Source organism: Cupressus sempervirens, chromosome 7 (assembly GCF_028749045.1).
Source record: "Cupressus sempervirens isolate cs-2001-9-10 chromosome 7, ASM2874904v1, whole genome shotgun sequence".
Classification (NCBI taxonomy): Eukaryota; Viridiplantae; Streptophyta; class Pinopsida; order Cupressales; family Cupressaceae; genus Cupressus; species Cupressus sempervirens.
In genome coordinates, this window is record NC_143124.1 from 176896394 (window position 1) to 176910572 (window position 14179).

Genomic DNA, 14179 nt, shown 5'->3' on the forward strand with positions numbered 1-14179 from the left:
GAAATACTTTTCTTAGGATTATTTTTAGCATAACTTTTGTTATGATTAAGATTTTAGTTAAGGTCAAGGTTTATGGTTAAGGCTATAATAAAGGCTAGTGTTAGGATTCATATAATGCACCATGTAGGGTTAGAGTTATGGCTTTGATTAGGGATAGGGTTATGATTAGTGTTTATATTATCTCTTAGTTAGGGAGAGAATTTGAATTTGGTTGGGTTGAGGTTTAGATATAGTTTGAAAATATTATTTGAGATTAAGGTTAGGGTTTACATCATGGTTGGTCATGACTAGGGTTTGGGTTAAAATGACATACCTAGGTTTTATGTTTGGGTTATATGGCTAGGGTCAATGTTAGGCTTTATGGTTGAGGTTTTACACCACATGGTAAGGATTTGGATTAGTGATATATAGTTAATTTTAGCATCATCTTAGGTTAGAGAAATAATTAGATTGGATTTTTTAAAAATTAGGGTTAGCATTTCAGTTATGATTAAAATTGGAGTAAAACTTATATTTGAAGTTAGAATTAGTGTTAGAGATTTTTTTAAAGGTCATGGTTATGGCTATTTTTAGAGTTTAGATTAGGTAAAATAGTTAGAGTGTACTTAAATAAACTTTATTAAAAGATAATATGGATGAAAAATATCTTTAAAATCTAAATAGATCTATGGATTTAGAACAATATGAAGAGACAAAAGGTTAAGACTACAACAAGAATACTAGTTGAAGGAGGAGGGAGTCATGTTGCCCAACTTGCCTGAGATTTATGAACAAGATAAAAAATAACATCGAGATCAAGTGAGAATAATAATGAGAGGAGATTATCATATATTAAAAATATAGTGGTCATGACTGAATCAAGAGGACATCTTAATGTAATCATATTTATTAATGAAGCCAAGATTTGTAGTACATGCAATGTTTATCATGAAAATGTCTATATCTATCTATAATATTTGATAAGTTGAGAAAAGATCAAACATCATGGTGGTAAGCTCAAAACTCTCAATCTAACACATCTAAAATTCACAATGCATACATAAAAAATAATAAAATATACAAAGAAACATATATTTAAATACTAAAAACACATAAATTTTAACTGAAAACACATAAGAAGGGAAAAAACAAGTATTTCATACCTTTTTGGGATGGCTGATGGGGCGAATGCCAGTCTCTCTCTTATTTTCAATCAAAATAATGAGAAGACAATAGCCTAAGCCCCCTTTTATCATGTGGCTTAGGGTTTCGATCAAAACTTTATTTTAGTTTCGATTGAAACTAAGAAACCCGCATGTGGTTCCTTAACCACCCACAGATTTTTTAGTTTCGATCGAAACTAAAATAAAGTTTTGATCAAAACTTTGTCCTTTGTTTCGATCGAAACTAAGTTTCGATAGAAACTAAAATATTTCGATAGAAACTTTTAATTTTTGTTTCTATCGAAACTATTTTGACGATTTTTCTCGTCCGCACTTTTTTGGAGGGATTTCTTCCTCCAAAAAAGTGTAACCATCATAAATTTCTTTCCAATACAGATTATGTTGACAATTGACTATTAGTGATAAGTAATTTTTGTCATTAATGGCAACACATGATGCACATGCTGATAGGAAACCTCAGAAAGAAGGATACTTAGTGTTTGGTAATCTGGAAAATTGTCTAAGTGTAGAATTTGGTTTACAGTCATGTATTATTTTGTTCATACCATGTTGTAGACATCATATTATGATAAGTGAAGTTACATGGAGATAGTATACATGTTCATGTTGATGTGTATAACTTCAGAAGTTTGTATAGACTATACAGAATAGAGATAATCATGTTTTGATGAAGCAGGACAACGGAATTGAAGGAAAGAATTGTTTTATTTACAAAACAATTACTTGCCCAATTAGGGTTGACATCCTAGATGTTTACTCTAACATGGAAAAGTGAATTGTGGTCTTAGCTGACCTAGCAATAATTTATGTAAAGGCATGGTATTTATCCAAACGATTTCTTGTGATGAGAAGTGTCTGTGTATGTGATTGTGAAGTTATGTGAAGTGAGCAAACTTTTGTGAAAGTGATATATGCGAAGTTTTATATGAGCTATCTAATGATCTGAGATCGAGTTGAAGATCAGAGACCAAAAAAGGAAGGAAATAATAATAAATTACTTGTATGTGCAGTGAGCTCTTCTTGTAGTTAAAATTGCATGTTTGGGCATGGGCTCTTCTTGCATACATTATACCACAACTCCTAATAGGGATTCAAAGTCTCCTAACAGGGAGTGGTTATACTAAATTTTCTCATTAACTCCTAATAGGGTCCATCCTCTAACAAGAAACTTATATATGAGTATATTATCTAGTGGGTATCATCCCCACCAGGGTTTTCCCTTGGCTAGGGTTTCCCTAGTTAACAAATTATGGTGTTATGAGTTATCCTTGTGCATTGTTACTGTTACTGTTCAGCATTACTTTATTGCTTTGTTATGCATGGTTTAAAGTAAGTAATAATATCTAGTTGGCGACTAAATTTTTTAGATTACTGATTCACCCCCACCCTACCTCCCCCGGAAATCCCCCCACCTTAGTAATCCCTATTTCTAAAAATTGGTATCAGAGCATAGTTATTTTTAAGAGGCTTAACAATTTAAGTAAGATCCCTATGGATATGGAACAGTTGATGAAGAACCTTGAAAAAGCTCTTGAACAAATTGATCTCCTTTCTAAAGAAAGAGATGAGTTGAAGGACAGCTATGAAGGCTCCAAAGTATACATTAGTTAGTTGAAGGAAAAGATTGAACGTCTGAAATCAAAGCCTAAATCTACTGAATCTAGAACTAGTGACGATGACTATTCAAAGTTGAAGATAGATTACAAGATCTTGAAGCATGAGTTGAAGATTAGAAATATGAAGTTGACTTTGAGAAATGATCCTAGCAAAATTGAAGCTGATTTGAAGACTGAAAATGTAGATCTAAGAGCAAGTCTGGCAAAGAAAACATCTAAGTTTGAAACGTTGAAAGATCATGAAAAAATCCATAATTGCAATACTATTGTGAAAGGTGAATTGACACCATGCAAACAATAGCTTGAGAAACTTTATTCTAGAAAAGAAAATCTTGATGATTCTATGTCTATATAGAGACCTTCTTATGATAAGACTAGTCTTGGTTATCTAATTAACATGTTTGTGAAGAAGCCTGAGATTAGATCAGATCCAAAAGACAAATCTGATGATAAGATTGAATCTAGTCAATCTTTTAAGAAACCTAAAGAAGTTGAAATCTTGGATGAACCAAAGCAAGTGGAAACTCATAAGGCAACCAGGTATGAAGTTAGAGGCAAGTGATTTTTATGTAATGAAATAGGTCATATGAAAATAAATTGTACTAATAAGTCATTTAATCATGTTAAGGACTTTTATTGTCATAATTGTCATGGTATGGGTCATAATGTAATTGATTGTAGGAAACCTAAGTATGATAATGATAGAAGAAATAGTAAAATGTCTAGATATACTAACTCTATAGATAGAAGGAGATCTAATGAAAGGACATTGAGAGAAGGAAGACCTTATGAAGATAGAAGGAAGATCATGTATTATAAGTGTAACAACTTAGGACACATTGCTCAGAATTGTAATGCACCTGATGATCAAAAGAATCCTAGAAGCAGAGCACCCATATGTCAGTTATGCAACAACTTCAGACACATAGAAAAGTACTACAAAATGGATAGAAACTTTGGAGATAGAAGGAACAATGGAAGAAACTTTAGGAACAAAAGGAATGATAGAAGGAACCTTAAAGGAACTCTGGAACTAGTAAGACAATGAAGAACAAAGAAACATTGTGAATGAACTTCGAGAAGAACTTAAAGAAGCATTTGTGAAAGGAATAGATATCTCAACAGAAAAGTTAGATGATGCTGAGACAAGAAGATCAAAGTTAGTTGTTGAGTTTGATTCAATTAAGTTGAATTAAGCTTGTTCACAACATCAAAAGTTGTGAACTACATTCAGAGACTGAATTAGAGGTAGCGAAGTCAGGAAAAGCTGTATCTAGTTTTGTTTAGATGGTACCTAAGCTCGCTTATGATTTGGAGCTCATCTAAACAAGTTATGAAGGAATTCAAATTTACTTGTATCATAGTAAAGATTGATTCTATAAAAAAAGATGAAAAGTATGTTTTTGCAGAGAATTTTGTGATGTGAAGTTTTGAGGATGCTTGACATGGTAGAAGGAGGCTATAGTGAACCTCAAGTGACATCTGAAGATAGGATAGATGATTTTGAGTAGTTAATTGATTACAGAATATCATTAACAAATTTTTTGTATTTGTGAAGTACATAATTAATGTAGTTTCAAGTTGATGAATAAATGGAGTACAAAATTGAATTCTACTACATTGCAAACACATTTGAAGCAAAGAGCATTCAGAAGTGACTTGTTAGAGTGATTTTGAAGAAAACCCTATTTTTGAAAAGAGGTATTTATTGTTTTTCCACAAATTTTCTCGATAAAAAGTTCATATTGATAAAGATCATGGATATATCATTAGTACACAGTTTTGAGAATGAGGATAGACCTAAGTTTAAGATAGTTTTCGTAAAACCTAATGAAGGAAACCCTAACTTTGCATTGTCTATCACTTCAAAGAACATAGTTTACCTTGTAGATGTAGAAAATTATTTGAATTGCAAGTTTGAGTCAATTGGCAGTAAATATATGAATAAGGCTATGGAACTAGTCTTTGACTATGACATGATAGTGAAGCCCGAATTTGAACACTTAAGGGAATTAGACTTGTTTAAGTATCATTTCTACCTTGAATTAGATACAGATGAATGGACACAAATTATACTGAGTAGGATACATTATGGAACACTATGGATGCAAGATAATGTAGTGGACATTTCTGCCAACCATATACATGAGGTAACTATTCTTAGCAAACAAGGTAGTGTACACATAGGAGAGAAAATGGTTAAGAAGAAAGTGGAAAGCTATACTAAGGTAGTTTGCAATGAGAAGGCTATGGTAATCATCTCCATCAAGTAGGATGATGTGAGATTTCCTAGACGAATTATTGCTTATTTAGTTAGTGTAAGTTCCAAGATAGATGAACTTTTAGCAGGATTTATATATGCAGCATATAAGATATGTGTTAGGAAGAGCAAGTAAATCTAAGTGAAATACTAAGAATGCAACTCTTGGAAAACTTTGAAAAGATTAAGAGGACAAAGAATGGTGTGTTTAGATTCCAATCATTGATAAATCACATATTCTTCCATGTACTGAGAAGATTTCCTTACTTATCAGTAACAAATATAATGAGTAGTGATAGATGAACTATGGAGAAGATATTAGAGGTATGCAGAAGACACCCTGTAGATAGAGTATTGGACAATGGAAACCTAATTATGAGGACTTTCTAGAATGACATGAAACAGAGATTTAGGATTTCTCTAGCAATTATAGATAGATTCAAAGAAGACATTTGTATATTAGTTGATATAGATCATACTTATATTCAAGTAGTGGAACCTCGAGAGACATTTTTGGATCCCTTGAGCTATGAGTTGAGTGATGATGTTGTTGTTGGCTGCATTGATTTATTATTGAATTTAGAGAAAGATAAAGAAAAATATAGATTTGGCATGTATGATGAGATATGTACAACATTCTCATCAAGCAGCCTTGGAGAAGGCATCTCACAAGAAGGTTGAATCAATAATGAAGAAGGCACTGTCAAAGGCCAAATGATAGAGAGTGAATCTGAGGCTGTGAGATAAACAGTGACATAAGGTATACTAAACATACAACCCTTGTGTTGGAAATATTTAGGATGAAATTTGTTACTGAAAGCAGAGGGGTGAATCAGTAACATATAAATTTTTATGCATTTTAACCATTCATCATTCATTCATCTAATCTACTGCATAAATGAAAGATCAATCATTCATAACACATGGACACAGTGAATTGGTGACCTAGAAACCTTCCAATTAGAAAGTAAAACTGGGGTGGGGATGATGCCCACAAAAATTTGTTACTGCAATATGAAGTTGTCCAGTTAAGGCTTACAATGATCACTTCTAGTGATCTACCCTATTAGGAGCAAGTAGGACTGCTAGATCCACCTTGTTAGAGGATTTTAAAAACATCCAATGAAGTATGCACTCTGTTAGGAGATTTACGAAAGATTGTTAAGTCTACCTTGTTATAGGATTTAAAAAATGGATTCACCTATTAGGATGAAATAGTGGATCTACTTACAACTTGTTTACTAATAAGATCCTTTTGCATTGATCACCTGATGTGATAGATATAACCTTTCTACTCCTTATGTTGATCTTGTTGTATTCCTTTTGCTCTTCTGCTGATAACAATACCTTCTTCACATGCAAACAATACTTTCTTATTTCATGCCAATATGTTCATATTCCTTTTTTTTTTTTTTTAAAATGATATCATACATTACATATATACCATTCCAATATTTTACAGTTACAAGGTCAGCCAAAACACAAGTGAAAAAAAATTACTAAGTCGGCCCATTAGTAAACTCAGGTTCACTGAACTGACTCGGTGACCTTCTGATACTCGGCATCCACTGTGTTACTCGACATCATCATGAACTCAGTAGAAGTAGAGACTTGGTTCATACTAGTCACAGAACATTGCTTGGAACTTGGTAGCCATTGGTGACTCGGTAGATGTAGTGTTCCTTGGTAGAAACTATCTTCCTTGCTTAGCTCAGTAAGAACTAAATCCTTTGTTTACCTTTTTCACTCGGTAAACTCTATTGATCTTTGATTACCTTTTTCACTTGGTAAACAGTGTTGAACTTCTTTTACCTTTTTCACTCGGTATCTTCTAGAATGTTTGGTGAGAATTGTTTGCCTGTTGAACTTATAAGGTAACCACTGAATGCTTGGTATATACTTGAGACTAAGTGATGAGCAAGATAAGCATTTAGGATAGAATAAGTGTTTGCACTAATGAAAAATATATCATAATTCCAACAATCTCCCCCTTTGGCATTAGTGACAAAAACACTTATGAGTAAAAACTTATGTACAAAATTTGATGTACTGATTTACATGTATCTTCCCCATACAATATGCTCGAAATATTTACAAATATCTCTATCTTTTCTAACTTTATCTCCCCCTCTAAACTCTATCTCCCCCTTTTTGACAATAATGCCAAATTAAGCAATATATATTTACACAGAGACACCAAAATGGGAGATGAATTCAGAATGTATCTTGAGAATAAGAACCAAAGTCTTATCCCAATTTTCTTGCAAAATTTTGCAGGAGGAGAGTGCTATTTGAGCTTCTACTGAAAGTTCAATCATATGATCTACAACTGAGAAATTATTGTCATGGATCAATGCTTTGTAGTGGACAATGTGTTTCTACATTATGTTCATGATAGGAAGGATCATGTTCTAGATGTCTATTAAGGTAGACCTGATCCTTGCTTCCTATCTTAGCATTTTTGCCTACTTTTCTGACAAAAATCTGATTCGAAGATCTTGAATTGGGATCAAGTCGCAAGATTTGGGCACTGCCCTTCATATCCTCATCAATTTTATTCAATTTTTCTTTGATCTCCTTTGTGTACTCAGTAACATCACAAAGTTTGGCAAAAAGTGAAGTTACATTATTAAAAGAATTTTAAAAATTGGCCAAAATTGTAGAAAATTTTACTTATTTTATTGCAATGTGCTGAGCAATGTGCTCAAGCACCTTATTATCAAATTTCCTTTCTGCCTTCTCAATCAATTTTTCTTCACTGGAGGTGTCCTCATTGAATTTATTTACAGCCTCTTCTAATTGAATCAAAATGTGTTGAGTAGAGTCTACTTCAACACCTATAGCCTCTGTAATAATATTCTTGGCATCCTCTATTATTTTGTATTCATTATTCCTTTCAGATCTTAACTGCTTCTGTGTAGCCTTCATCTCTATTAATTGACTAGCATACCTCATTTCTTCAATGGTAGAATTTTCATAGTCAATTTTTGGAATAACTATATCTGTGTCTAAATCAATTTCTTCTGGTATTTCCTTTCTAGTTAGCAAAAGTCTTAATGGTTTCTTTTGTTTGACTTCTGTGGCCATTGGTTTAATCTTAGGAATAGACACAATAGTAGAGATGGAAGGGCTACCAGCAAAAACTGGGATAGGACTTGAAGAATGAATGCCAATAGAATTATTTACTGGATCTGGATATAGTAGTATCTGAACTAGTTATCCTTGAAATAGATGTAGATAATGCTATCAAAATTGCTGGAACTGACAAAATTGTAGAACTTACAAATGTGTCACTTGATGATGTTGGAATAGAGGAGGCTGGCTTGGTGATTGAAGAAGAGGGCTACAGCTTGGTAGATGAAGTGGTAGACACTTCCACTAATGATACTTGGAGCTGTAAAGTGGCAGGTGCAGATGATAAATCTGATGAAGATGCTATCAAACCTGCAAAAGCTGACTCCAACCTTGATGATGTGATAGTGTTAGGTGGAGAGTGAGGAAGAGATGCAATGACTGCTACTGCAATTTTTACTGGATCATCTTCCTCCTTATTTTCCTCTTTAACTTCTTCCTCTTTTTCTTCTTTGTCTTCCTCCATTAATGCATGCAGCTCTCCTGGTGAGACTGTGATGGATGGAGAGGCAGTTGTATCATCACTGTCACTGATGTCATCATCCTAGATTTCTACTAGATCTTCACTAGGCTTATATTTTTCCATATGTTTGTTGCATCATTTACAACATGCTCAATGTCTTTGATTAAAATCAAACAAGTGTGGAATCTGATCATCATTTTGCCTTCATGATTTTTCATTGTAGCCTTTATTTCTGCTCCAATGAGATTTGGTTGAAGGTTTTTCAGAGATTGCTCATAGATATCTTTCACTGTTTTGGTCGTTGTTTCCCATCTTGGTTGCAATCTCTCCAGTAGTTCCTTGGAGATTTGAGAGGCAAGTTGGTTCGGGGAGTATTTCCATTTTCCCATCTTGGAGAGTACCAGTTCCTCTATCTGCATTTTCTCAGCATCTATTCTTGTTTCAAATTTCAAAGCTTTAAAATTTGTGATGCTTGCCCCTTCTTCCAATTATTTGAGCCTTTCCTCAAATGTGAGTGGAGGTCTGACCAGTATAGGTTCCTATTTTCCTTTTCTGGTCCTCCTTGAGAATACTGCAGTAGGCATCTTCTTAGGTTTGGTAATGGTTACCTTACCTTTATTCTTTAGAGGTTCTACTTCTATAGATTCTTGTTCTTGTTCTCCTCCTCCTCCTCCTTCTTCTTTATCATCTTCTTCATCCTCACCTTTACCTTTAGTTAGCATAAGAGGACCAGTAGCATTTTTCATTTTGGCTATCTTCCTCTTGCCTTTGCTTATTGCCTAAGGTAGCTTGATTTCAAGCTCTATTTTGGCCTTTGCTTCATCATAGGTTCCAAAGGCAAGAATTTTGGGGATAGCTGGTTCATTGACCAGTGCCTCAATGATATCTCTTGCATCATCAATATTTAATTCATAAGGAAATGGTTTTACCCATGCCACTCGGGGTATGACTACCTATATGTACACATGATCACAGTCAACCATGAAACATATATCATCTTTGTAATCCTTGACAAGCTTAGGAGGAATTCTGAACTTGTTATTCATCCTTTCCTTGAAATCTTCAAAATAGTTATCCATGACTTTTTCAAAATTTTCACCCATTTCTGCTATGAACTTATTAATTTGATATAAAATTGGAGTGTCTTTCCTCCATACTACAAATCCTTTTGAGGGAAAAAAATTTTGTACATAAAAGAATAAACAAATTAACAAAGAACCAAATTTATAGGGGTTATTCTTGGAAGTCCTTATGCTTTCAATATTTTTATTCAGTTGTCTTAACAGCAACTCTGAAAAATCAAATTCAAGATTTTTCTTTACAATCTTAAATGCTAAGTCCACAGCTTCACACGGTACACTATTTAATCCGCTGGAACTGTATAACTTATATGCAATCACATAAATGCCAAATCTGAGTTCCATGTCAGATATATTGTTAAGCTTTAGTCCTCTACCATCCCACTCTGCTAGGGTTTGCTTCTGTAACTCATCCCAACCTAGGGTTTTAGTGGTTTTAGCTTTGCTTAGCATAGGCAAACCCATGATTTTATGAATCATCTTTTTGGTTAACAATACGGGTTGTTCCAACCACAACTAACCATTATGAACATGGCTCAGAACATATCTAACCCATTTAACCTGGAAACTTCTTGGTAGGTGTAGAATATGAGTCAATCCTTTTTCTTCTAGGTGTTTGTGCTCAGGTTTTAGGGCTCCATCAACACATAATTGATCTAGGTCATTATCCATATCAAATGTACCAATTTCTTGAACAGCACATTTGAAATGAGCATGAATATCATTAACAAGAAGTACCTTAGGAGGGATTTTCGATTGAGCTCCATGAATGTTAAGTGATTTTGCAACTGCGGGCACTACCTTGAATTTTTGGGCTTTCCATTTGACTCCTTTTACGAGCATTTCATAACCTTTCTTCACCTTGCTACTACTAGTGCTTGCGGATGCCATTGATGCTCGGTGGATGAAAAGATTTTCAAACAATTACTTCACAGGAATTTTGCTTCATATCAATTGGCATGCAACTGGAAATCCTTTTGTCTTTGAGAATTTTAAGTTGCGATGGAAAATGAAATCAAATTTTGCCCTTTTAATGAAATATTGTCATTAAGGCTCGGTATGAAGGTAGATGAGATGACATAGTGCATGTCAGTCTGTCAATGAAATAATCGATAGAACCTTGCAACTCGGTGGACTAATAAAATCATTGATACTCCCGTCCTAGCTCAGTAAGGTCTTTAGTCAACCTTGCTTGGTATATGCAACTTAGTGATTGATATCATTTCTATGGTCCATGTATTTGAAATACTATATTGATCATTTGCACCCATTTTTATAATCTAGAACTATTTAAGATATCGCTAGAAGATGCAGTTCCTAAGTCTTCTTAAGTCTCAATTGGAAATGATGGAGTCACCCACTTCTTGAGTGACGTGATCATTATTTGAACTATCTTGATCGGTAGATTTAGGAATCCACTGTTGTCTCATTTGCTTCTGAATGTTATCAGCTTTTGCTTTCTTTTCATCTTCAATTCTTCCAGTATTCATGCAATTCTTAGCTATATGACCAAGTTCAGTACATGTGTAACATCTTATGGTTGTATCCTTCTTTCTTAGGTGATGTCTTGCACAATTTATTCCAATATGTCCATATTCTCCACAATAGTGACATCTACACTAGGTATTGTAGTCCCAACCAAATATTGCTTTGATAATTTGTTCTACTGGATTAAGTGCCTTTGATTTGCATTGAGATGCCTTGTGACCTAGTTTCTTGCATTTATGACATTTGCCTTCAAATTTTGGTTTCTCTTTGCATTCATTAGCTTTGTGACCATGTTGATTGCAGTTGAAGCATTTGCCATTGAAATTTTCCTTTCCATTACTCCAACATTTGTTTGATGTATGACCTATCTTACCATAGTGATTACAAGTAGGCCTTTGATTTCTTTGTGCACCTTGTTTGGAAGTTTCACCTTCTTCCTTGTAACCAAGTCTAGTTTTGCCTTTTTGTCTATGAAGATTTTGCTCACTTAGCTGATTTAATTGATTCATATCTACCTGTGATTTCATCATTCTCTCATTGATTTGTTTTTTAGTGTTTAGGTCATTTTCCAAACTTTCATTGCTTTTTCTTTCAGATCTCAAGTCACTTTTTAAGCTTTCATTAGTTTGTCTTTTAGTGATCAAATCATTCCTCTAGTTTTCATTTTCAAATCTCAAATTCATAATTGCTTCATTTGCATTGGAGAGTTGATTTATAAGATTTAGATGCTGAAGGGATTGACTATTTATTACCTCTAAGTCTTCATTTGCCTTGTTTCTTTGTTCCAAGACTTCACATAGCCTGATTGATTGGATTTCTTGTTCTCTTTTGAGTTTTCTTACTTCTTCCTACAGGGAACCATTCTTTGCTAGGAGTTCCTCGATTGCCTCATTAGCTTCATTTGAACTACTTGAAGGTGAAAGGTCTTCAATCCTTTCTTCAAGATACTGATGATCATTCATTTGTCTTGCAAGTTCCTTCCTTCTTTTCAATGATTGAGAAAGATGCTCCTTATCTTCTTTGGGTTGAGCCATGATCATTTCTAGATCTAACTTTTCATTTTCAATAGCTTTGTCAAGTTTGAATATCTCCATTGCTCTTGATCTTTGCTCAAGCTATCAAACTTTGTCTTGAGAACCAAATGCTCTGATACCAATTGTTGGAAATATTTAGGATGAAATGTGTTACTAAGAGGGGATGGGTGAATTAGTAACATATAAATTTTTATGCATTTTAACCATTCATCATTCATTCATCTAATCTACTGCATAAATGAAAGATCAATCATTCATAACACATGAACACAGTGAATTGGTGACCCAAAAACCTTCCAATTAGAAAGTAAAATTGGGGTGGGGATGATGCCCACAAAACTTCATTACTACAGTATGAAGTTGGCTGATTAAGGCTTACAATGATCACTTCTAGTGATCTACCTTGTTAGGAGCAACTAGGAATACTAGATCCACCTTGTTAGAGGATTTTACAAACATCTAGTGAAGTATGCACTCTGTTAGGAGATTTACAAAAGACTATTAAGTCTACCTTGTTAAAGGATTTAAAAAATTGATTCACCTATTAGGATGAAACAATGGATCTACTTACAACTTGTTTGCTGATAAGATCCTTTTGCATTGATCACCTAATGTGATAGATATAACTTTTCTACTCTTTATGCTAATCTTGTTGTATTCCTTTTGCTCTGTTGTTGATAGCAATACCTTCTTCACATGCAAACAATACTTTCTTATTTCATGCCAATATGTTCATATTCCTATATTTTTTTAAAAAAAATGATATCATACATTACATATATACCATTCCAATATTTTACAGTTACAAGGTCGGCCAAAACACTAGTGAAGAAAACATTACTGAGTCGGCCCATTAGTAAACTCAGGTTCACTAAACTGACTCAGTGACCTTCTGATAATCAGCATCCACTACATTACTCGGCATCGTCATGCACTCAGTAGAAGTAGAGACTCAGTTCATACTAGTCACAGAACATTGCTTGGAACTCGGTAGCCATTGGTGACTCGGTAGATGTAGTGTTCCTCAGTATAAACTATCTTCCTTAGCTCCGTAAACACTAAATCCTTTTTTTACCTTTTTCACTCGATAAACTCTATTGATCTTTGATTACCTTTTTCACTAGATAAAACTTCTTTTACCTTTTTCACTCGGTATCTTCTGAAATGTTCGGTGAGAACTGTTTGCCTATTGAACTTATAAGGTAACCACTAAATGCTTGGTATATACTTGAAACTAAGTGATGAGCAAGATAAGCATTTAGGATAGAATAAGTGTTTGCACTAATGACAAATATATCATAATTCCAAAACCTTGTCAGTTTCAATTGCTAAGACAACTTCGGAATAGAGCATTCCATATGCAACAGTGTCTAATGCTTAACCTAGTGAGTAGAAAAGAAAATCAAAGAGATTGGTTGAAGAAATATCTTCAAAGACTAAGAGAGTCAAATAGATGGCTACTAGACCAGGAAAGAGGCAAAAAGCATTGTTGACAATTGAATCTAGTGATGAAGAAGAGGAGGGATAGGAAACCAAGAAAGAAGAAAAGGTGACTCCACCTAAGCAAGTAGTAGGCAAAGCTCAGCAACCATGGAAGCCAAAGATTGAGAAGATTAACATAGATATTGCGAATGAGGGAAACTTTTTTTAGATGAACAAGTTTTATGATTTATATAATAATTTTGAGAAGGATCAAATTGATATATCTATTATGAGACATATCATTGCAAACAATCTAGGTATGAAGGATATCAAAGGTGTAGTCGACCAGAAAGTATATGAGAGACTTATAGATAAGAAGATTCTAGCAAGAGAAGAAGACCTTGAACTTTAGAAGTCTACATGCTAAGGACCATTTGCAAGACTGATTCATGATGAAGATGAAATTAAGATATTATTGAATAACCTCACACCATACTTGAGGAATAAGTTGAGGTTGTTCTT